The sequence below is a fragment of the Amblyomma americanum genome, chromosome 10 (assembly GCF_052857255.1).
Source record: "Amblyomma americanum isolate KBUSLIRL-KWMA chromosome 10, ASM5285725v1, whole genome shotgun sequence".
NCBI classification, from domain to species: domain Eukaryota; kingdom Metazoa; phylum Arthropoda; class Arachnida; order Ixodida; family Ixodidae; genus Amblyomma; species Amblyomma americanum.
In genome coordinates, this window is record NC_135506.1 from 131,374,328 (window position 1) to 131,397,875 (window position 23,548).

The following is a 23,548-nucleotide window of genomic DNA, read 5'->3' on the forward strand; positions in this document are numbered from 1 at the left end:
GGATCACTATTGAAGTGAAGTCTTTATTTCATAGCGAAATGTACAAAAAAGAAGTACTGGTCAATCTAAGCACATAGTGCTTGTTAGCAGACCAGGCAGCCAGTGTTGCATCCTTAAACTTGGATAAAAAGCAATATACATTCCCAATATTCACATAACTGGAAAAAATAATAATACAAGGTAAATACAAGTAATACAATCTAATGCAAACAAAATATAAAAAACGAGAAAATATAATAAAAACGACACAAAAAAATCCGACAAGTTCCCCACTTGAGTGGAAAAAAAATCACACATTACAATACAAAGTTGAACACCATTTCCTTACTTCTCTCAGCATTACAGCTCGTGTTTTTAAATCGTACAGTATCTCACTTAGTTCATTGAATATCGGAGGTACATAATAATTCCTGGCTTTCTTTCTATAGTTTGTAAAGACTCGTGGTTTAACATATCTCTCAGTTTTTCGTAGCGATAAATCTTTCTTTACTAATAGCTTAAAATTGTTAGAATAATAGTAGCGGGTCAACAGAGTATACTTAAATAGCTCATGCACTGGAAGTATTCCTAGTATGCGGTATTTCTCATGTGTCTCTAAATGTTCCCATTCCGTTCCATAGGCTATGCCATTGACAATTTTTTTAATTATTCGGTTAATATTTCGTTTCTTGTGGTCAGAACACGTACCACACAAGGTGATACCATATGTGATAATTGTTTCGGCTAATGACTTATATACAGTTCTTCGAATGTTGACAGGGCTTTTCCCTCGAAGGTTATACATCATGGCTGCGACAGCCCTCAGTTTTCTGCAAACGTAAATGACATGGTCACTCCAGGATAGGTGCTGGTCAAAGAAAATTCCTAAATACTTGACCACTGGCTCGAACTGCAATGGTTGGCAGATGCATGAACTACACTTAGAAGAATGCAGATATATGTCGTTATTTAATGAAAGCGCCTTATGAGGATTTCTGAAGCACATTAATTTCGTTTTTGTGTATTTATAAAAATTAAATTAAGAGCGAACCAATCTACTATCGCTGATAAGTCCTCTTGAAAGCTTTGATACTTCGTATTATAATCCTGAATTTCCAGAGCAATTGCAGTGTCGTCTGCGTACTGGAAAATGTTTTATTTCAGCGGCAGCAGGCCGAGGTAGGAAACATATATGTTGAAAAGTATCGGTCCGAGGGTGCTCCCTTGGGGCACACCGAACTTTATTATTTGAAGTTCACTGCATGTCTCTTCTAGTTTAACGCACTGAGGTCGGTCGGAAAAATAATTTACATAAAATTGATAAACGCGTCCTCTGAAACCTAGCTTCGTTAATTTCTTTAGTAATAAGTTGTGTTCTACCATGTCAAAAGCCTTGCTTAGGTCTTGAAATAGAGCTAAGACTACGTTATTATTTTCTATTGATGTGGTTATATAGTCGGAGAATTCCTCTAGCAAAGAAGTTGTGTTTTTATTTTTTGTGAACCCGTATTGCGCCATGTTATTCAGAGAATACTTTTCGCAAAAGGATTGCATTACAGAGACAATATACTTTTCCATTATGTGTGCAATAGTGGACAATATCGCTATCGGCCTGTAATTTTTGCAGTCATTTCTTTTACCGTTTTTGTAAACCGGCCTCACAATTGAAATTTTCAATTCTTTGGGTATTATACCTGTTTCGAATATCCCATTCAATATCTTAAGGAGGACCTGTTTGATAATCTCGAAGTTCGTGCACAAATCCCGAGAGTGAATTTTATCAAACCCTGGTGGTTTAATCTTTTTCATGCCCCTTAATATATTCCATAGATCCATTTCAGACATCGCTGGGAGGTATGCAGAGTGCGTGCATGCGCGTTTCGGTTCATATTCATAATGTCGGTCACTTTGCGTTGTTCTCAGTTTCTCAGCTGCAGCGACAAAAGTTTTATTGAACCTGTCACACAAAGTCTGAAGGTTTTCCTTTGGAAAATTTCGTTTGATGGTATCATTGACACCAGCTGTTTTGGATCTGCCCATCAATTCGTTTGCCGTACTCCACGTTTTTTTTCACGTCTTTTTTGCTGTCTGCAAATCGACGCATCATGTATTTCCTTTTTTCCTGCCGTAACATTGCGGTCACTGCGTTTCGCAACATTCGGAATTCTGCCCTGTAATCCTGATTGCCAGGTTCTTTTCTACACTTTTGCCGTGTTTTGTCTTTTTGAAAGCACAACTCAACAATATCACGCGTGATCCATTTCTTATTAGGGTTTCTTTGCTTGATTGTTATGATTTTATTAGACATTGCGTATATCGTCTTAAATGTTTCAGTAAACTTGGAATATAATCTAACATGGTCTAACACTAAAAGCGCATTCCAGTCCGTGTTTTTTATGTATTTGTCAACTTTCTCGTTTTCTATGTACTGTTTCTGTATTCTGGTGTCAGCTTTCCATTTGTCAGACATAATTACAAGAGACGTAAAATAATGATCTGCTAGTTTGACTCTAATTACACCGCTTGTGTAGCACTGATTTCTTAGCCGAATAACAATGTGAACAATGCATGATCTCGTTATTTTCGTGCCCAAGTATTCCTATCATGTGTAGTCATTAATTACATTTACCAGTCCATATTCAGCTATGATATTAAGGTAATCTGTAACGGCCTTCCTCGATACTTGCATTACGTCAATATTGAAGTCCCCTACCAATATAAGGTGTTGGTCGTTCATGTATTTCTTTTGTAGAGAGTTTAGTTCCTCGAAAAAAAGATCTGTGTTCATGTTCGGCGGTCTACGTTGGTGTCTCTCTCTAGGTCTTGCAGGGCTTGCCTTTCATCCGGTGGCAGGTTTGATTCTATTCGGTGTGCTTGCACTGAATTAAGTACACCTGTTGTTTTGAGCCTGACCTCTTCTCGTACGCCAGGTTCCAGTTGCCGGATGCCGACTTCAAGCGCAGATACGATTGCACGAACGGGGGAGGGGGGGGTCTGTTCACCTGGAGGTTGAATTTGTGTCCCTTGGCTAGGATTGACGTTTCGGCGGTTATGAGCTTCCTGGAGAAGAAGTTGGCGACCAGGTCAGAATGGTCCGGTGGGGATTGTTCGGGCCGGCGTTGAAGTTTTGACAGCTTCTCTGTCTGCTTAGTGCGGTGTTTGTCGGCTTCTGATGATGCCGTTTCTTTGTCAAGAAACCGGCCGCGGAGAGAAAGAGACCAAGGCATTTTCTACAAAATTCCATGCGCTGACTGCGACGCAAGCTACGTCGGTGAAACCAAAACTTTCAAAGAAAGAATTCGGCAGCATAAAAACGACGTCAGCAAATTCGCAAGAGAGCGCAATCCAGTAGCCGAACATTGCGAGGACTCCGACCATAGAATCAACTTTGAAGAAACCCGCATCCTTGGAACCGAAACAAATGACCACAAAAGGCTCCTTCTGGAATTCTGGCACATCAAAACCATCCCGAACAACATCAACCGCACAAAAGGAAACGTGCCTGCAGTATATGCCCAGGGACTTCGCTCTTCGACTCAACGAAAAAAAGTCGCCGTTCACAACCTCCCTGCGGTGCGCCAGCGTGACTAAAAGCCTAAACCCCCCTCTCACACGCCTTTCGGCTCACAGCTGTCGTTCCTTTGACCCCCTCCTCCCCTCTATACTTAAGAGACGCTAGCTACTGCCCTCAGTCACCCCTGATGAAGGAGCCGAGTCGGCTTCGAAACGTTTGGAGAAAGTTAAATTTTTGTCTGGAGATGTACAGTTTATTATGTCTTCAAACCCAACCAGACAGGCAAATTTGTCAAAATGTTTAGTTTTGAAGTGACCTGTTTGGTCTGTCTTTGAAAGAGCTGAAGGGTGGCGGTTGCATCGACTGTCAGAAGGCCGAAAATACTCACCTGAGACACAATGGGCACTGGATTCCTGTACATGTTCAGTTCATTTGGGGAGGGGGGAGGCGTGGCGTCACTGGGGAGGGGTTTCAGCTCCAATAGTTCCGTTTAGTTCGAGAGCAACGGAGGTCTCTGTGTGTGGGTGGTAGTAATGTCTGTGGCAGATGGCAGGATATCCAAGGCAGTTGTAAAGGATCCGCCCTTTATCCTGAGGGTTATACTGTCACGAAGTGGTGACTGCAAGCCGGGGAGCACAACGACAGCGAAAATTGCGTCTAAGTAAAACTCTTTATTTGGGCTGACTTGCGCCCACAATGTACTGAATCACTCGGCGGCGGCGTAACAAGCGTGCAAGGCGGTCGTCGAACAGAATGCCAGCCGTGTCGGCCGTGCTCAGTTTAAAGCTGATAGCGAACTTTCGAGATAAAGTGTGCAAAGTTACTGGAACATTTGGGACAACGCAGAATCAGCTCTGCCTGGATGCGATCAATCGAGATAAATCTGATTGCGTGTTGCATCTCAATCAAAGCGATCAAGCGGCATGCCTTCAGCTTTGAAGAATGAACAAACCAACACTGCGACAATTCTTGGCAATGTCATCTGCTTATATGGCTGTGTGGAGCCCTGGGATAGCAGTAAGTGTCTTTGCCAGTAGCTCTAGGGCAATGTTAAAAAGTAACGATGATAGGACCGCCCCTTGTGGGCTTCCCCGGTTAGGCAGGGGGAAAGGCTGGGAGGCGACATCCCCAAGATAGAGTTTTGCCGTGCGTCCCTGAAGGAAGACCCGTACATAATGCCGTATGCGGGTGCCACAGCCGGTGGTGGCTAATGTCGTCAGGATATGGTCATGGCTTATTGTGTCGAAAGCCTTATGAATATCCAGGGCCAGTATGGCTCGCGTAGCGGCTGTACGGCACTTAGTGTGAAAGGGAGACTCCTTAAGGACGAGAAGTACGTCTTGCGCCGAGATGTTTGGACGGAAGCCGAATTGAACGTGCGGGAGAAAGCCTAGTGTTTCTAGGAGCGGTTGCAGGCGACTGAGAACGACATGCTCGAAGAGTTTGTCGACATAGCTTGTTAAGGGGATGGGGCTCATATTTTGAACTGTGAGGGGTTCGCCTGATTTAGGTATAAATCGCATGCTGGCATGGGTCCAGGCTGTTGGGAGCGTCCCAGCGTACCAGTGGTTGTTAAAAAGCTCTGTGAGTTCATGGAGGCAGACTTTGCGCAGATAGAGTAGTGCCTTTTACGTTATGCTTTCCGGCTCCGGTGCCGTAGAGCAGCGAATACTAAAAAGTGCTCGGTGGACTTCATTTAAGGTGGTGTCGGCCTCAAGTTCCGGGTTAGGCGGAGGATCTGCTGACCGAAGGGATGTGGCTATATGGGTGTCCCGTAGTTGGCCAATTACGTCGGTGCCCTTTTAGAGCTGTAGTAATGTTATACGTTGTGTGTTGACTTGAGAGTGAGATTTAGCGCTTTTGGATCTTAATGTGCTTAATGTACCCTTGAGGTAGTTACAGAAGGTTGCCCAGTTCGTGCAGGCTAGCGTGTTCGCATGTTCTTCGACCTCACGAGAGGGAGCGGCTATGTATAGTCTCAATTTACGATTATGTCGCTGGTGACGGCAGTGCATGAGAAGTCCTTGTCAAGCCTCCCATAGATGAGCCAGGTGCGGATCAACCTGCCTTTCTGTGGGGTATTTTTATTGCGTTTCCTGTTCGCCTGGATTTCCTCTACAAGATGGTCTGTACAGACCGTGACTGTACGGGTTCGGTAGAATCAGCTGCCAAGTATGAGCACAGTTTATCCCTGTCAGTGAGAAGCTGAACGAGGGTTGAAAATCTTGGAATCGGAAGCGATAGTAGTGTAGACTAAAAAGTGCTCCCTCCCAAGGCTCTCTTCGGTGTGGTTTTTTCGGTGTGGAAGATTTTCAGAGATCTTCGGTGTGGCTCGTGAGATCGGGTGTGGTTTCGCTGGTGATTCTTGAGCCAATGCGAGTGGATACGGTGGGGTTGTGACCAGGCCAAGATTGTAATCAGCCATTGCGGTAGAAATGAGGTTACCTTGGGAGTTATCCGAGGTGTATCCCCAGTGCGTGTGACGTGCATTAAAATCAAACACGACAATGAGATTTGAGGAATGAAAGGAGCCCAGGATGCCCAGAATAACTCTGCCTTTATCTTTGGGATTGCTGTATTTATTTATTTATTTCATAAATACTGCCGACTGCCCTTTGGCGGTCAAGGCAGGAGTGCACAAAGAAAAAAATTACAAAGTGGTAACAACAAAATAACAGCGACAAAGGGCGATTACAGTACGAGGACAAAATTCAATAAGACCAACGGGAAGCAAAAAAAAAAGTACAGGCAAATCATCCGACGTCAAACAGACTAAGTGAACAGAATAAAAACAAGGAAACCGAAATGCACTGTGTACTAGACACGCTACTGCGATACATGAGCCGAAACAGCAGACAAGAAGGATTCTGAAGATACCAGGTTGGTGATATCGCTTGGCAGTCGGTTCCATTCGGAAATGGTGCGTGGAAAGAAGGAACAAGAATATGCTTTTGTTCGGCATCGTGGCATCAAGATAGTCCTTTCGTGTTTGTTACGGGTGGGGCGTGTTGTGTTGTATTGCATGTAACTCTGAAAATTCAGTTTTGTTTTATTATGTATGATATTGAACAACATTTTTAGTCGGTGCTGCTTGCGACGGGATTCAAGAGTGGGAAGCCCAGATCTGTTGAGCAAATCAGACACAGAGACCTGCCGACCATAAGCGTGGTAAATAAAACCGGAGTGCTTTCCTCTGGACGCCTTCAAGATTTTTTATATCCGTTTTTGTGTGCGGATCCCATACAGCGTCGGCGTATTCGAGCACTGGACGCACAAGTGATGTGTATGCTGTCAGTTTAGTTTTGCTCGTGCAATGCTTTAGGCGGTGCTTTAATAATCGAAGTTTTTTGGACGCTGCTGAGACAATGGACTGGATGTGTAAGCTCCAGTTCAGGTTGGATGTCATGGTTACCCCAAGATATTTCACCTGAGTCACTGAGTTGATCGGAAGGCCATTGATTTTGTATGTGCATTGGAGCGGTTGTTTCTTTCGTGTTACTGTCATTTTTCCGCATTTTGAACTGTTTATACCCATTTGCCAAGTACAACACCAGCTGGAAACTGCTGTTAAGTATTCGGCTAGGAGTGTCTGGTCTTCGACTGATGTGATACTATGGTATATAACACAGTCGTCGGTGAAGAACCGACAGCGTATGTGTGAGTTGAAAGACAGGTCGTTCAAATAAATAAGGAAGAGAAGCGGCCCAAGGACTGAGCCCTGGGAAACTCCTGAAAGTACCGGCGCTTTTGTGGAGTTAGATTCAGATATCTGAACAAACTGATGCCGATGTTAAGAAGAGTGAGACCATATGTGTGCACGGGTGAGCTTATCTCTACCGCGGTATATTAAGTGCCCTTGCTTTCGGGCGTGTTTGCTAGTGTAAGTTCTAGCACTAGCATTAATGCGAGTGTGAGCATTGCGGTACATGGCGTAAGGGCTGCCGTCTGATAACCGCGGATACGAATGCGATTTGTTTCCGTCTCTTGCAGAGCGATGACTTGGGGGGGGGGGGGGGGGATTAGTGGATTTAGGATATATGCTTTTAGCTGCTTATGTTTTCAGCGTATGCTACGGCAGTTCCATTGTCATATTGTTTCTTTTGGTCTAGTGGATTGGCGTCGCCGCCGACATTTTCGCGTGTTATTGCTCTGTGTCATGTTGCTGGTCATGAGATTTTAGATGAGCACATGCAGCGGGTTGAACTGCGCGCTGCATTTGAGGCAATGCCAGATGAGGTACAAGTTCCAACATTTTGTTGATGCTGGCTTCATGTTTGTGCAAGCGTGTGTTCATCGCAGTTTGTATCCTGTCAGTCATGTACTGTATGAGCCGCGCCTGGTTTCTATGAGCTGTTGCGGCATCGGTCCAATTTCTTCAGCAGCTATACTGTTGATAGTGCTAGTGATTTCTGAGCGAAATTCAGCGGAACGTATATATTGCTTTACCGCCTCTTAAAGTGTAATGGAATGGTCAGGGATTCAACAAGGGGAAATAGTGGAGGCTGTTTGGACGGACCACTCACCCATTTTATCAGGGCCGCCTCCTTACTCGGGTGTAGCGTTCCTTAATGACAGCGTCTCCTGGGTCTCCTGGATGCGGGGTACCGAATCACTGGCTTTCTAGGTAGAGGGCCGTGGCTCGGTGGCGTCCGTCTTTGTACCACTGAACACCCCAAGGGGTTGAAGTTGTGCGAAATCGCGGTCTAATGTTTTATGTCCGTCATTCACGGTGTCCACACGGTGTCCACTCTGGTTCTCCTTTCTCAGTGGTGGGAGGAGTGCCCATTCTTCTGTGCTTTGGTTCCAAGTTTTCTTTGGATGGATGGCGAATAGCTTGCTTGGAATGTTGTTCTGGTTCACTATTGTGGCCAGTGTTGTGCTCCTGCTATATCTTAGCTGCGCTGGAACCCGACTGCGGAGGCCGCGCTTCGATGGAGGTGAAACGCAACGGTGCCCGTGTGCTGTGCTATGTCAGTGCACGCTTACGATCCCCAGCTGATCGAAATTATATCGGAGACCTCCACTGCGGCACCTCTTTCTCTGTTCTTTCACTCCCTCCTTCATCCCTTCCTTACGGCGCGGTCCAAGCGTCCATCGAGATATGCGAGACAGTTACTGCGCCATTTTCTTTCCTCAATTACCAATTTTCACTTTTTTCCAAGTAGGAGACGTGATCAACTCAAGACTCGATTCAAGACAAGTGCAGCCTCTACAAACAGTTTGAAATTTTCTCTCTACTCTTCGTCATGCGGGTACACGATGTTGAGCCAGAGTTGGAAATGGAGGTTATGAAGTTAAAGCAAACACCACATTAATTACGGAAGAAGTTTCAAGACGTAGGTGTCCGGCAGTTTTACACTTTATTAGAGGACACAATTTCTCCAATTTTGCTGCTAACAGCGACACGAATTATTATCATGCTCGTAAGCACATACATGTGCGACCACCTCAGCTCTTCATTGGAAGTGAACGAATGTGCTCTGCTTCGAAGGATGACAGACCACCTCAGGGCCACCATTGGAATCGTCTCCGCGCTATACCTAGCACCGGATATTGTATTTCTTGTCGGTGCTAAACGTTGCTGGACCTGAAGCTAGCAGCATTCTCGGAACTGAATAGTAGACAGAGAGAGAGAGAGAGAAGCAATTTTAAAGAAGCAGCAGTCAATGAACTCCAGGAGAGAAGTCCCTCTCCCCAGTCGCCCCCTAGCCGTCGGTCGGAATCCATTGAGACACTGCAGAATAAAAGGCTTGGCTAATGACGTCCTGCTGGACGGTAGGGTCTGGGCTGCAGAGCAAACCCTCCAAGGATTCTGGACTGCGCGAGCTATCGAACCTGGTCGGACAGGTCCACACCATGTAGACCAAGGTGTCTGCCTAGTCGCGAAGTTCGCACTATGATCTGAAGACTTAAGTGTGCCATTTGCTGTAGAGTACTTGGTTGGCAAACACCCCCGTCTGTAAATTTCTACACATAACATCCTCTTCCTGATTGAGCTTTCTCTCCGCTGGCAGATAAATTTGTCATTTAGTCTGTAGGGCAGTGTAATTTCCTGGTATGAGCGCATATCCCCTCTGCTGTTAAGAGTTTCGTTCACTTGTCTGGTTCCAGGGATCGACCGGTTAGTGTGACCTCGGGAGACACAATCAGCCTCCTTGTTTCCTTCAAGTCCTTGGTGAGCTGGTGCCCAAACGAGCGGGACCAGTTCTCTGAGCCCTCCTTCAATGTTTAATGTACGGAAGGCAGTCTTCGTCACCCTCCTCGATTTGTAATTTCTTAGAGCGTTTTTTGAGGCGCTGATGACCACCTTGACCCCTCCCCCCCCCCCCCCCTTTTGCTGACGACCAAGGCTATGGCCACTTCCTCTGCTACGGTCTAGACGGCACGAACTGAGCAGCATGCCATCGGGGCTTCGTTTTCCCTTACCGCCACGGCCGCCTGTGCCGCTTTTCTTTCGTATACTGCAGCGTCCGTATATAGAACGTCCTGTCGACCTGTAAACCTAGCTTGTAATGCCTCTGTTCTGTCTTTACGTCCCCCTTCGTGAAAGGCATGGGGCATGTTTCTGAGCAGCGGAGAGATTACAATCTTCTCCCTGATTTGTAGTGTTATGTCTGTGTGCGCACGCTCATGCTTGAGCTCGTAGCCCAATCTCTCTAAAATTTTCCTCCCCGTTTTACATCCGAATAGTCTTTGATACTGCACGGTAACGACAGCCTCAGTCATCTCCGCGAGAGTGTTCGAGGCCCCTAGCTTTCTCAGTCCATCGATGGACGTGTTAGGGGGGAGTCCGAGCGCGACCTTGACACTTTTCCAGATAAAAATTTTTGGCTTGTTTCGTTCCACTGCGTTACAATTGAGGTGAGATGCCACATACAATATCCTACTGATTACGAAGGCTTGTGCGAGTCTCAAGAGATTCGCCTCCTGCATCCCAGCGTGCCTGTTCGATATTCGTCTGATATGACATGTTTTATTTGCGCTGTCTCCTAACCTAGCAAGCGGTTCATGATTTTTCCTGTTCGCCCGAATTCTAAGCCCGAGGACTCGAACACGGTCGACCGCGGCTATCTCTCTGTCGTTGGCGTACAGGTGAATGTCTGCTTCGCGCTTTCGATTAAGCCGCGGTTTTTTGGGAGGCTTCCGACTTTTCAGCCGAACATTTATGTCATTTGAGTTTCAGGTACTCTTCAATGATGTCAATTCTATTTTGCAGAGAGCTTTCAATTTCGTCCCCTTGTTCATCCATATTGTTAAGTCATCCGCATATATGGTGTTGTTTAGGTTCTCAATTTTCGCCAACTGCCCGGAGAGTCTCAACTTCGCAATGTTGAAGATGGTCGTTGATAATACCGAACCCTGTGGCGTTCTTCTGTTACCCATTCTAATGTCCTCAATGTACTCTTCCCCTAGCTTGAGAGTAGCTTTCCTGTTCGTACTGTTCGTGATCCCTGCGAAAATAAAATCTCTTTTTGACAAGGACATTTGTATTCGCAGTTTCTTTTTTTTAGCACCCTGTGATACTAAAGCGTATCATCTCACAAGCTTCCCCCCTCCCCTCCGGGAAAAGAAACGGCATAGTGACTGATCCCCAGCCCCAGAATGTTTCCAACGCAGCCCGCAGAGCAATATGAGACTTAAAACTGGCTTAATTCGTTGGTCAGCCAACAGCTGATGGAGCTCTTGACGTCGCCTTTTCAAGTCACCGATTTAGCTTTACACAGCCTCGTGTCTATGTGTCTTGTGTGTGTTCCTTCGGGCTCGTATATACTGCACAGTTTTTTCACTATTGCAGCCCTCATGGCACACATACGTTTCCTTATGCTGCTATAGAACACTTATGCATTAATGTTGGTTTCCGAAAAACCCTCGCTTTACGCGCATTTGTGCCTTGTATGGAGGTTACCGAGTTGGATGCTGTGTGGCATAAGTTGCAGTGCCCTGTATCAATGCGAGGAGTGCCTATAGAGCGGTCGCGTGATGCTTCATTGGACTGGAATTGCCGTACGATACGGCGGTGACTCGGCCGTGGTCCGGACATGATCGCCAGCGATGCTTCTCCGCAGCCACTCCGTTGTCGCTTTGTCACAAAGGAGTGATACCGCTAGCAATATTTTCAGAGGCCTGGATTGGGAACAGCTTGGAATAAGAGTTATGAGAGATTACCGTAGTAATATAGTAATATGCAATTCGCGGATGACGTTGCCTTGCAAAGTCACTCAATCGATGAAATGCAAAGCATGACCGACGAGTTAGACACGCAGAGCAGAAATGCGGGTGTAAAATTAATATGCAAGAAACCAAATTAATGTGAAACTGCCTCAGAAGAAAGCAGCTGTTTAAAATCCGCACCAAAGAGCTGGAAGCGGCAAGAGAATATGTCTACTTAGGGCAGGTAGCGACCGTAGGCCCTAACCACGGGTGCGAAATACCTCGAATAAGAATGGGGTGGAGCACATTTGGCAGGTTTTCTCATATCGTGAGTGGCAGTTTAGCAATATCCCTCAGGCTGTACCTTAACGGTTCTTACGAATGGGGCAGAAACGTGGACGATAACGAAAAGGGTTCAACTTAAGTTAACAACAATGCGGCGAGCTATGGAAAACAAAAAATAGGCGCAACGTTATGAGACAGGAAGAGGGCAGAGTGCATCAAGGTACAAACTCGTGTTAAAGATATCCTAGTCGAAATCAAGAGAAAAAAGTGAGCTTCAGCACGGCATGTAAAACGAATATGTATGGTTCTTAAGAGTAACGGACTGAATTCCATGAGAAGGGAAGCGTACCAGAGGGGGGCAGAAAGTTAGGCGGCCGGATGAGATTATTAAGCTACGCGGGGATAGAGTGGCAGCAGATGGCACAGAACAGGGTCACTTGGAGAAATGTGGGAGGTGTCTTTGCCCTGCAGTGGGCGTGGTAATGCTGATGATGAGCTTCTCACAGACCTGCTGTTCGCAACAACCTCTAATTGAAAGTAAACAATTACCAGTAATTGATTACAGGAAAAACTTATTAAATTACTTTCAACGTTACGGTTTTGAAAAAAAAAAGCAATCTCTTATACACAAAGCTGCAACACATCATTTGTGTGATCTAATCAGTTGCTTGCAACGCTTGAATACAACACTGGGAAGAAAGCACTCTCATGCAGAGTGTACCTGCCACGGGAGCCATTCGACCCGCCGCTGCGAAGCTACTCCGACGATGACGCCTCTCTCGTCACTCTCAGTCAAAAGCTTTCACGCACAAGCAACGCAAAAAACGTCATTACCTAGCCCAATTGCTTTGGCATCCTGCTTACCAAAATTAATGGAGCCTGTAGTTCTGAACTGCCTTCAAGAATACGCCGAAGACAATATTTTAGTTTCAAGCTCTATGCTAGAATTCTGGCCTAATCTTTCCACCCATGATATTATGCCGAAACTCAAGGCGGACATAATATACCCGGAACATGGCACAAGAACTAAAGCAATATTAGGCTTAAAGAAGGCTTTCGATAACGTCACGCACGATAATATCTTAAGTAATCTATCGGATATTAACCCAGAAGAAAGAAGTTTCAATTACATAAAGTAGTTTATGAGTACCAGAAAAGCAAAGCTAGCAGCGGGAGATATCAGGTGACATACTATATCACTATGAGGGAAAGGAACGCCTCAGGGTTCAGCCCTGTCACCCTTCGTTTTTAACCTCTCAGTAATGAAAATTCCTCCTAAATGCGCAGCTCTCCCGGGCTGCTACACACAATCTGTGCAGATATCACTTTATCGATCACAGTTGGCAGCGATGGTAAGATGGAAGATACCCTGCAACAAGCTGTAGAAAAAATAGAAGACCTTGCGAATAAAGCAGGGCTAACCTGTTCGCCCTCTCAGCCGATTTATTCGTAGAGACGCACCAAGAGGCCGTCAAGCTCAAAATTATAAACCTCCGTCTCCTCTTAATATCTCTGTGGAAGGGCTCCCGGTAAAGTAAGTTCAAACTATAAGAATCCTGGAACTCTTCCTTCAATCAGACAGGAAGAACAGGAAGACATTAGGATGACTAAAAACAACCGTGAGCATGACAGCAAGACTGAACACACGAGCTGGCAACAATAGAGTAGAGTGAAGGAGAAAGAACTCTGCAGGAAAGTACAAGCATATCTGCTGAGCAGGCTTTTCTACGCACTCCCATACCTTATATTAGACAGCACTGAAAAAGCCAAAGTAGAGGCTGTAGGGACACACGCATACAAGGTTGCATTAGGGCTACCAAACTGTGCCTCCACCGAACGACTCGTGGTCCTAGGGGTACACAACACACTAGACGAGTTTAAGGAAGCGCAGTTAACAATCCAACGAGGCCTGCTTTCCAGCACCAAAGCGGGAAGGGGCACACCTGATCTCTTAGGACCTGGCACCATGCTGCCGCCACTAAATAGCAAGACAAAACTACCTTAACGGGACTCTCAGTCAATGCTAAGCACGCCACTTCCTAAGAATAAGCATCCTTCTTACCACAAGGGGAGAAGAAAAGCTAGAGAAAAAGCTCTACACAAAATGTACAGCCAACATGAACAGCAGCTATATCTAGATGCCGCAGAATGCGCAGAAACAAGCTTTCGCACTTGCGGCGGTGGGCGCAGAAGGCAGTCGGGCCGTCTTCGGCACTACCAGAACGATATCCTCAGAGACAGCAAAGAGGCGCTATCGCGCTTGCTGTCATTAACACTAACGCTATACTACTACACTAACGCTATACTATACTAAGCGGCTCTAAATTCGCCATACGCAATTATGCGAGTAAAAGAATTTCCCGGGCAGCAATGCACATACTGAGTTAAACAAACAAACTTACAACAATTGAGTTGATATCGGTCCCGGCTCACTCGGGGAACTCTGGTAACAAATGGGCACACACAGAGCTCGAGTATTCGTCAGCCAAGCAGGAGACGCGGTAGTTACTAAGAGTTTGTCGAAGGACTGCCTACGTCATATCAGAACAATACTAATCATTTTAAACTAGAAAGGAAGATCTTCCCGCTCCAGAAAAAACTTAAGGAGCAGGAGACCACCTGGAGGCGACTCAACACGCGATCCTTAATGACTCCTTACTTACTATCAAAGTTCTATCCGGTTATAACGATCCAGAATGTACATGTGGCAAAATAGCCACTTACAATCACATATCGGGGAACTTTAAAGAGGAGTCGCCACCGGAATCTCTATTACAAGTTCCAACACTCGAGCAATAGGAGACCATGCTGGTCAGCTCAGACCCGGGCGTTCAAACCCGGGCCAGCTGCCTTCTGAAGCGAATTGTACTGTGTATGTTTGAAAAAGAAAGATTATTCTTAATAGCTTATCATAACAGTGAGCGGCCAATTCTCGGACACTGAAGAAGTTTGGTGCACCAGGAAAAAAAGCGTGCCATTTCAAGCGATGGCGTGCGTGCTTCATTTTTCTTTTTTTGTCCTGTGCATTCTTTGTGTTGGTCCTCACTGTTAGCCATAAACTAACTAGTCCCGCATTAATAATACTGTTACCTGGCGGCCAGCCGAAGAATTTGTAAGCCCCTCCTTATGTAATGCCTTCCGGCCTTTAAGGATGAAATAAATGAAATGAAATGAGATGGGTTAATGGCATTGAGATGATTAATGGCCGCTGGCCTAGCGCGAGCGTTTCTTCCCGCGCAACTGCCAGCTTCGTCTTCGTCACACTACCCGCACCCACCGAGCGATCGTCCCGATCGGTGACAAAGGGACGCGCGAAATGGTGACGGGCAGCAGAGGATGACGGGACACGAAGGAGAAAATGATGAGGTGCTGGCCACCACCATTAATGAGATGGCTGAATGATGCCAGGTCCGCGAAGCTTCCGGGCCGCACGTCACCAGGAGCCGAAGGCCGAGGCCTGAGGACGCGCCGAACGGCATGGGCAGAGAAACGGTGTCGTCAATTGCGAGCAGCGTCTCAGGTCGGTGGGGTCGGCAGGTCGGTTCCTTTCATCAGGTTCAGCTCGTCGTGTCGAGTGGTGTGGGCGGGGGACGGGGCGGAGGAACAATGGCAAGATCGGTTCAGGTCTCTGATAGGCTGATTGATGCACGGCCGGGCGACGCAGGCCAAGAACTCATGGCCGACGACCACGGCTGGTGCACGCGCTGCCGCTCCAGGACCATGATGGGGATGAACGCCGCACTTCCACCAGTTGTTACGTAGCGGCCAACCGAAGAATGAGACGGGTTCATTGACGGCAATGAGATCATGTAATGACCGCTGGCTTAGTGCAAGCGCTCCGTCCCGCACCACTGCTGGCTTCGTCTTCTTCGGCCCAATATGTTAACGGACAACGCGAAGAAGAAACACCAAAGCAGAGCCGAAAATATGCGGCGGTCCCAAAATGGTCCTAGCGAGCGAGCTTGACTTCTGCCTATACTAACGCATCCGCGGTTTCGTCTACAATGGCCTGCATCACTGCCCCGCCTCTTACGCAGCACCGACACGATACGGCTAAGATGGGAAAGTTAGCTGAAGGGTGGACACAGTTGCAGTTAACCGGAGTTCAGTCAGGTACTCTGTCGCAGTAAAGCTTCAAGCGAACTACGTGCGCGACTTCAGTACGCTGTGATCATCGCGATTATCAAGGCGCAGGGGCGGGAGCAACTGTATACGTCACATTTGACTGCAAGACCGAAGTCGTTTATGAGAATCCGGTAACCTGTGGCCGCACGTACGTCGGTCTGACAGGCCGTTACCTCAATGACCGGATGCGTGAACACGCACATTCTATAAGAACTGGAAGAGATAGCAATTTGCCATTGCACTGCAAGAAATGCAAAAGCTGTACACCAATGCTGCACGAAACGCGCGTTCTACGCAGGAGCAAAGCAAAAGAAGCAAGAGAAATCTTCGAGTCATTCATCATTTTAGAAAAGGAGGGAGACCTGCGCCAGCACACCGTCGATCGCACTCCTCCAGAACGAATTGTCATACCTGAAATCTTGAGTTTCCTGTCCGAGATTAGTGTCCGCCCCTTTTTTGGTTTCCTTTTTGTTTTCCACCCTGCTAAATCACTTGGTGTCTTATCTTTTCTTCCTTCGACGCTGTTCATTGCACACGCAAATGAGACCTTTTTGAGTTGGTAGTGTCAGTGCTGTGTTTGTCTATCTTCTGTCTTCCATTCTTTTTTTGCGCTGCATATTTTCCTTTTCTACTATCCAACACCTTCCAGACCAAGACTTCGGAAAAAGACCAAGGAGGTCCATGCACACTTGGTGGAAAGGAGTCTTCGGCGAATCGACTCGGTGAAGAAATCTTGCCGTTTCAAAGAAGTAGACATCCGACGTTGAGAGTTAGTGCATGTTTTACGTAGGCCCGCACCGATGAGAGTAACCTGGGCAGATGGTACTTTTGTCTTAGCCGCACGAATGTACGGCTGACTCCAAGATGGCCGGCGGATGGTGCCTCATGGCAGGCACTCAAGGTCTTAGGCCGCAACTGATATAGCATGGCGAATTTGGCGGAAAATTTGCGCATGTAGAGAACATCAAATCGTAAAGTGAGTGTGTGGAGTCCACGAAGAAAAACACGTGAAATGCTTGCGTCGATGTCTTCGAGGTAATCAATGAGTGGCCCTAACCCCGAGTACGCCTTCTGAAGCAGCGCCATTTTGGTGGAACTAACAGCGCCCAATAAAACAAAATCATCGGCGGTTTCATCGGAATCAATTGTTATAGGCGCGCGATAAACAGTCCGCATCATGATGTTTACGGCCTGACTTGTGGACGACTGTTAAGTTGTAATCTTGCAAGCCTAAACTCCATCTAGCCAAGCTTCCTGAGGGGTCTTTGGGGCTCGCCAGCCAGCATAAGGAGTGGTGGTCGCTTACCACACGAAAGGGTCGCCCGTCTTCGCCGCCTTGCCACAGTATCAGTACTGACCCAAGGCCAAGATTACTGGGATCAGTGTAGATGTCTGTGGCAGCATGTTTATCGAAATGGCCGAGTATCAGGGTATTTTGTCGACGGCTGCGAAGTTCGACAAATGGAGCCTCTTGTTCGCTTCCCCACAGGAAGGGCGTTTCATCGCTAGTCAGTGAGTTGAACGGTTCAGCGATTCTCGAGAAATCTAGAAGAAAGCGTCTAAATAAGAGCACATGCCCAAACACCAGGCGTTCCTCGGAACCGGAGTCTCTTTTGGACGTTAAACCCATAAACCAAACCAAAAACCAGCGTATGGCTCCTGTCAGCTGGGCGCGGCCAACATGAAATGGCAGCAGTCATTTCACGGCACGGGCGAACACCTTATGCGCTGACAACATGATCAAGAAAGCGAAGTTATTCAAAGCCAAATTACATTTCACGGTTTTAATGGTGAGGAGCACCGACCTTTGGTCGAGTTGGTGCATTGCAATCACGTACAAGCGCAAAAAAACAACCACAAAGAAGGAATATGCTTTAGTAAAACGAGCTTTTCGGCAAGTTGGTTACTTTTTGTAACCAACTTGGTAACTTTGGTAACATTTGGTAACTTGCTGTTTTCTTGTTTTTTGTGTTTTTGGTTTTCTTTTTTGGTTTTTTGTTTTTTGTTTTTTGTGTTTTTTGTTTTTTTTGTGATCGAGGTTCGTGTACTTGCTGCGCGCGCATCCGCGGCGGAACCTTTATATTTCCCATTCCTGGCGAAATCTTGAACATAACGGAATTGACATTAACCACATTAGTATTTCAAAAATTAGGTCTTTCCTGTCGGAGCAAGCATCAGACAACCCATACTAATTAGTGCACCTGAAATAATAACATGCAATTCTGTTGCAAAACCGTTTGCCTTTATGAATATGTACCTATGCACGTTCCATTCTGTTTGTAAATTACTACAGTTTATTTTGATTTGTCTTCGTACTTGCTGTACATATAAAAAAAATTGTTTAAGTTCCACAAGAGAGCTTTGTAAAACCACTCTATATTGTTTAACCTTGTACGTTTTGCTTGCTTTGTTTCATATTTCCATATTCCACGAGTATGCTTTATATAATGCCCACCTATGTGTCGTCACTGCATGCCATGTAAAAGGGGGCTTGAGCGCAATCAAGTGAACACGTTTCACTTTTTGCTCGAGCCTCCTCCGTTGATTTCTTTCTGACGGAAAATAAACTGCATTTGATTTGATTTGAAATAAAATCAGTTGTGAGTGCAGCTTTGTCCGTGTCGTATGTGTTTCTCCCCTTTTTTGTGCTCGTAATGTTTTACGCTGCAGTTATGTGGACACAAAGAAGGACTTGGACAACGCGAGCGCTCACTTCCAACTGAAGATTCATTGGCAAACAAGCACACTAAATACACCTTGCAGCTTGACGTAAAAGTGGCAGCACTGCCGACATCAAGTGCAAAAAAGACGAACTGCGCAACAAGAACACGGACGAAAGGGAGGCAGACACACACTAACGCAGACTTACAACTTTACTAAAGGAAGGAATACAAGGCAAATATATATAGCGATCCCCCAACGCACTTCAAATCTGATCAATATGGCACGTGACAATCTGCCCAGGCGATAAACAGACCACACAAGAACCAACCGCTTACAAGGTAATCTTATACCGGGCCGGCCCTTTCTATGAAAACATAAAGCAAAGGAACGCTTAGCGACAGTGCACACTTGAGAATTACGCATTCTGCAAAGTAAGGAAATTCATAACAAAAAGCCACACCACTGTAGCCATCTGATACCACTGAAGCTCGAACCGCTTACAAGCGCAGGTGCTGACACCAAAACCAAGAGACGAAGCACTCCCCCTTTTGAAAGCAAACAAAACGGAACAAAAACAACCACATCGGTCATCGTCAAAAACAAAAAAACAGTGAAAAAAGGCACCAGGTCAAAAGGGTAAAAAAACCATGAATCAGCTCAAGAAGCTACGTCAAAAAAACAGTGAAAATAGGCACCGAGTCATTTAAAAAAACAATGATGAAAGACGGGACAACAGTTTAAGACAACAACGGTTTTAAAAAAGGGGGGTGAATGAAATCCAAAGCGTAGGAAAACATCTCAAACCATGACAGAACCGAAACAAAACTGAGATCGCTAATCAAATGAACAACGAAAGCATCAAACGCAATCGGGAGGCACTGCTCAATCATCAGGGCTCTAACAGGCCACTAGGCTACACATGCCCCCGCAAAAACGAAAATTCTTTGGATGATAAGGAAATGGAAGCCTTGCTAACACAGTTGTCCGTAGTGCCATGTAAAATTTTTCGACGACGAGACGCTCCCATTTGTCATTCAATCTGGCCAGAAATTCCGTCTTTTCGAACCATGGTACACAGTCCCGTTGCTTCATTTTTGTGCAGTCCGCACAATGCTTAGCCAAAAACCCTCCATCGTTGTTTGCCACGCTCAACCGGTGCTCCCTTGCTCTTTCATTAAAGCATCTGCCGGTTTGGCCTATGTAGACTTTTCCGCAACTAAGGGGAATGCGGTAAACAACGCCGGAAACGCAATCTTTGAACTTCCTTAGATGTTTGATTTTGCAAGGGGTCTTCTTAGTGTTCTTCATCATCACGCACACCTTGGAAAGTCAGCATGGAGCCGAGAAGACAACGTTGACGCCTCCTTTTCTCGCCACTTTCTTGATGTTGTGCGAGAATTTGTGGATGTATGGAATCACATGGGCCTTCTTTTGCTCGGCGTCTTCTTTGTCTCTGCGTTCTCTCTTAATTTTTTGAAGCACATTTTCACACACACTCGAAATGACGTGCGGAGGGTATCCAGCTGCTTGCAAACGCTGAAGCTGGTACTGGAAGCTCTCTTGGACTTTGTGGTCACAAGTCTTTTTCAGGGCCGACTCAACACATAGGGAAATGATGCCTCGCTTGACCAACTTCGAATGGGCACTAGTGTAGGGAAGCAAAGCCTTTTTGGACCTGGGTTTGAAGGACCAGCACAAACGCTGTTTCTCAAAGTGCAGATCTAAATCCAGGAACTGAAGATGACCATCAAGCGGTAGCTCACTGGTAACCGGAGCCCGAAAGATTCAGATGAAAATGCCGAGAGGATCTTTGAGGCCAAATCCTGAAGATTGCCGTCCCCCGGTGGGGTCAGGAAGACCAGGTAGTCATCGACGTACCTGCACACGCGGGTGACAGCCATCCCTCGCAGTTTGTCTTGAAGACGTCGGTCAAAGGATGACAGAAAAATGTCGCTTAAGGCTGGAGCTAAGCTCGAACCTATACAAATGCCTGCTTTTTGAATATGATAACTCTCATTGAAGTGGTTGACGGAAGACTTTAGATAGAAATCTATAAGTTCCAAGAAGTTGCCAGTGTTGAGGCCAACTGAGTTCCGGGACTTCGTCTCTCCGTGAAGCTCCACGCATTCTCTGATGGCAGCGAACAGTCCTTCGTGCGGAATGGAATAATACATGTCCTCGATGTCGACGGAAAAAGCCGTCGTGGAAGTTGGTAGCCCTTTTCCCATCAGCTCAACGACTTCTTTGGAGCTTCTAACGAGGAACGGGTCATTGCCTAATAACACATTCAAATGTATCTGCAGGAAGTTCCCAAGCTTCCTGTGCCAGCAGTTCCTGTCCGACACGATTAGTCGAAAGGGGCAACCAATTTTATGCGTTTTTCCAGTGAAAAACACTTCAAGGGTTCCGGCATCCTCGTTTTTCACGGCCTTCATCAAATGCTCCAACTTCAAATTCTTTAAAAATCTCACGGCTTCTCGCTTTCTTTTCTTCGGATCGTGCTTGACTGGCGTGAAATTCTTTGTAACAGCATCCATCGCCTTGCTCTGGAACAAGCCTTGCGGTAAGACTACACGCCAGTCAAGCACGATCCGAAGAAAAGAAAGCGAGAAGCCGTGAGATTTTTAAAGGATTTGAAGTTGGAGCATTTGATGAAGGCCGTGAAAAACGAGGATGCCGGAACCCTTCAAGTGTTTTCCACTGGAAAGACGCATAAAATTGGTTGCCCGTTCCGTTTTGTTTGCTTTCAAAAGGGGGAGTGCTTCGTCTCTTGGTTTTGGTGTCAGCACCTGCGCTTGTAAGCGGTTCGAGCTTCAGTGGTATCAGATGGCTACAGTGGTGTGGTTTTGTTATGAATTTCCTTACTTTGCAGAACGCGTAATTCTCAAGTGTGCACTGTCGCTAAGCGTTCCTTTGCTTTATGTTTTCATAGAAAGGGCCGGCCCGGTATAAGATTACCTTGTAAGCGGTTGGTTCTTGTGTGGTCTGTTTATCGCCTGGGCAGATTGTCACGTGCCATATTGATCAGATTTGAAGTGCGTTGGGGGATCGCTATATATATTTGCCTTGTATTCCTTCCTTTAGTAAAGTTGTAAGTCTGCGTTAGTGTGTGTCTGCCTCCCTTTCATCCGTGTTCTTGTTGCGCAGTTCGTCTTTTTTGCATTATGATCAACCAACTAGCCCGACAAGTCCTGTTGAGACATCAAGTGGCCGCACGCAGAAACATTGTATCTTTTTTAGTCAGTGAGACAGATGTGCGCTGACGCAGGACGAACGCGCTTTTCTAATCAAGTCCTCCTCTGTTATTTCTCTAACATCCTGACACCTACACTTGGCCACCAACTTGCATGCGCTGAAGAAAGCTTTACATGGTTTCTTTCAGCGCAATCATGATAATGTTCAGAACGATTACCATCTCTATAATTGCCAACCTTCCTCGTCACATCGGCCAGTTTCACTTACGTAACTAGAGCCACACGATAGAAGAATTTCATGTACCACTTCAGAAGCACATGCTGCAAAAGGATCTCGGTGCTTGACAACGCATGGCTCTTTAGGATTTCGGAAATTATTGATAATTTTTACAAGTTTTTTCAGCTTGCGCACCGAGAGCAGTACTCTGACGTCACTGCGTTTTGCAATCTTCTTTAGGCGATGCAAGGTGTTGTGCAAGTCAGGAATGACTAAGGTTTTGTTTCCATTTGCTTCGTTCTGGTTCTTGTCATTTTCCTTTGCCATTTTCAACATACGTTCAGATACAGATACAATGAAGCTGATCAGATATCAAGCTGACTGGAGACGCGTTACATCTGGAAACTATGGCTCAGTGAATGGCAACACGACTTTTTCATTGCATTATTTGGCATTGCTTAGCAATTGCTCTCTTAACAAGTTAAGAATGAGATGAATGAAACGATAACAGAGGTTTGTTAGCCCTTGGATGGTACTCCCAACACGAAGATTTCTCAGTGAGAATCAGTTTCAAACCTAAAAACTGCAAAACAGCATCTCTTGAAACTCCATGCATCAGTTCTAAAGGAATAAAACACTCACCAAAAAGGGCTGAAAGCTGGTTGACAATGGCCGGAAAACCCCTGAACGTATCTGAATCAACGTATCTAAAATCACCTACGTATTTAAAAACAGTCACATTCTTAACAACCTTCAGGCGGTCAAAACGACTCGGTCATAATGGGCTAAAGCTATGTCAACGAAAATAGGCGCAATACAAGAGCCTGTTCAAACCCCTCGCTTTTTAATGAAAACTTAGCCAATCCATTCAATTTAAGTGGAACTGAGATAAAATGAAACCATTTCCAGAAAACTTTCTACGCACAAACCTTCTGCATTTTGAAAGTATGGAATTTTTGAAATTTTTTGGTTTCTATCATACTCGAGACATACCGACGTTCTCTGGAGAAGCTGAGTACCTTTTATTTCAGTCGAAAAACATTGCTTTGGTTCTTGAAACGTTTATTTGCAGTGTGTTGCATATTGCCCAGTTTTCAAGCACTGAAAGTGTATCATTTGCGAGTGTAATGCGGTCATGTGGGTAGTAACCACTAAAGAATATGGTTGTGTCGTCCGCATATATTATAAAGCATGTATTCTTATAAACACTAAAGGTACCATCATTGATATATAATTAAACAGAAGAATTAAACAGATATATAAAGACACAAAAACAAAATACTCTCTTACAGGACGACAGTTTTCATTTGAGTCATGCGGAAGGAGACTCATTGATATCGACATTTTGATATCAATAGAATAAGAGCGAATTGGTTGCAGAATATGACCCCTGACGCCATATCTCTGAATTTTTACAAG

The 23,548-nt window shown here is 45.7% G+C and overlaps 1 protein-coding gene and 1 long non-coding RNA gene across 4 annotated transcripts in view; one reads left to right on the plus strand and one right to left on the minus strand.

Annotated features, from left to right (window-relative positions):
- Window positions 1-23,548, plus strand: part of LOC144106728 (uncharacterized) — a 467,224-nt gene that overhangs the window by 264,487 nt on the left and 179,189 nt on the right. The window lies entirely within an intron of this gene.
- The window catches only part of LOC144108893 (uncharacterized), a 91,883-nt gene that overhangs the window by 56,784 nt on the left and 11,551 nt on the right, over window positions 1-23,548 (minus strand). Inside the window, exon 3 of one of the 2 annotated variants that reach the window (XR_013309538.1) lies at window positions 62-158. The exons of the other annotated variant lie outside the window; for it this stretch is intronic. This is a non-coding gene — a long non-coding RNA (uncharacterized LOC144108893). Of the gene's footprint in view, window positions 1-61; window positions 159-23,548 lie in introns of those variants that run through there. 2 annotated transcript variants of the gene reach the window in all.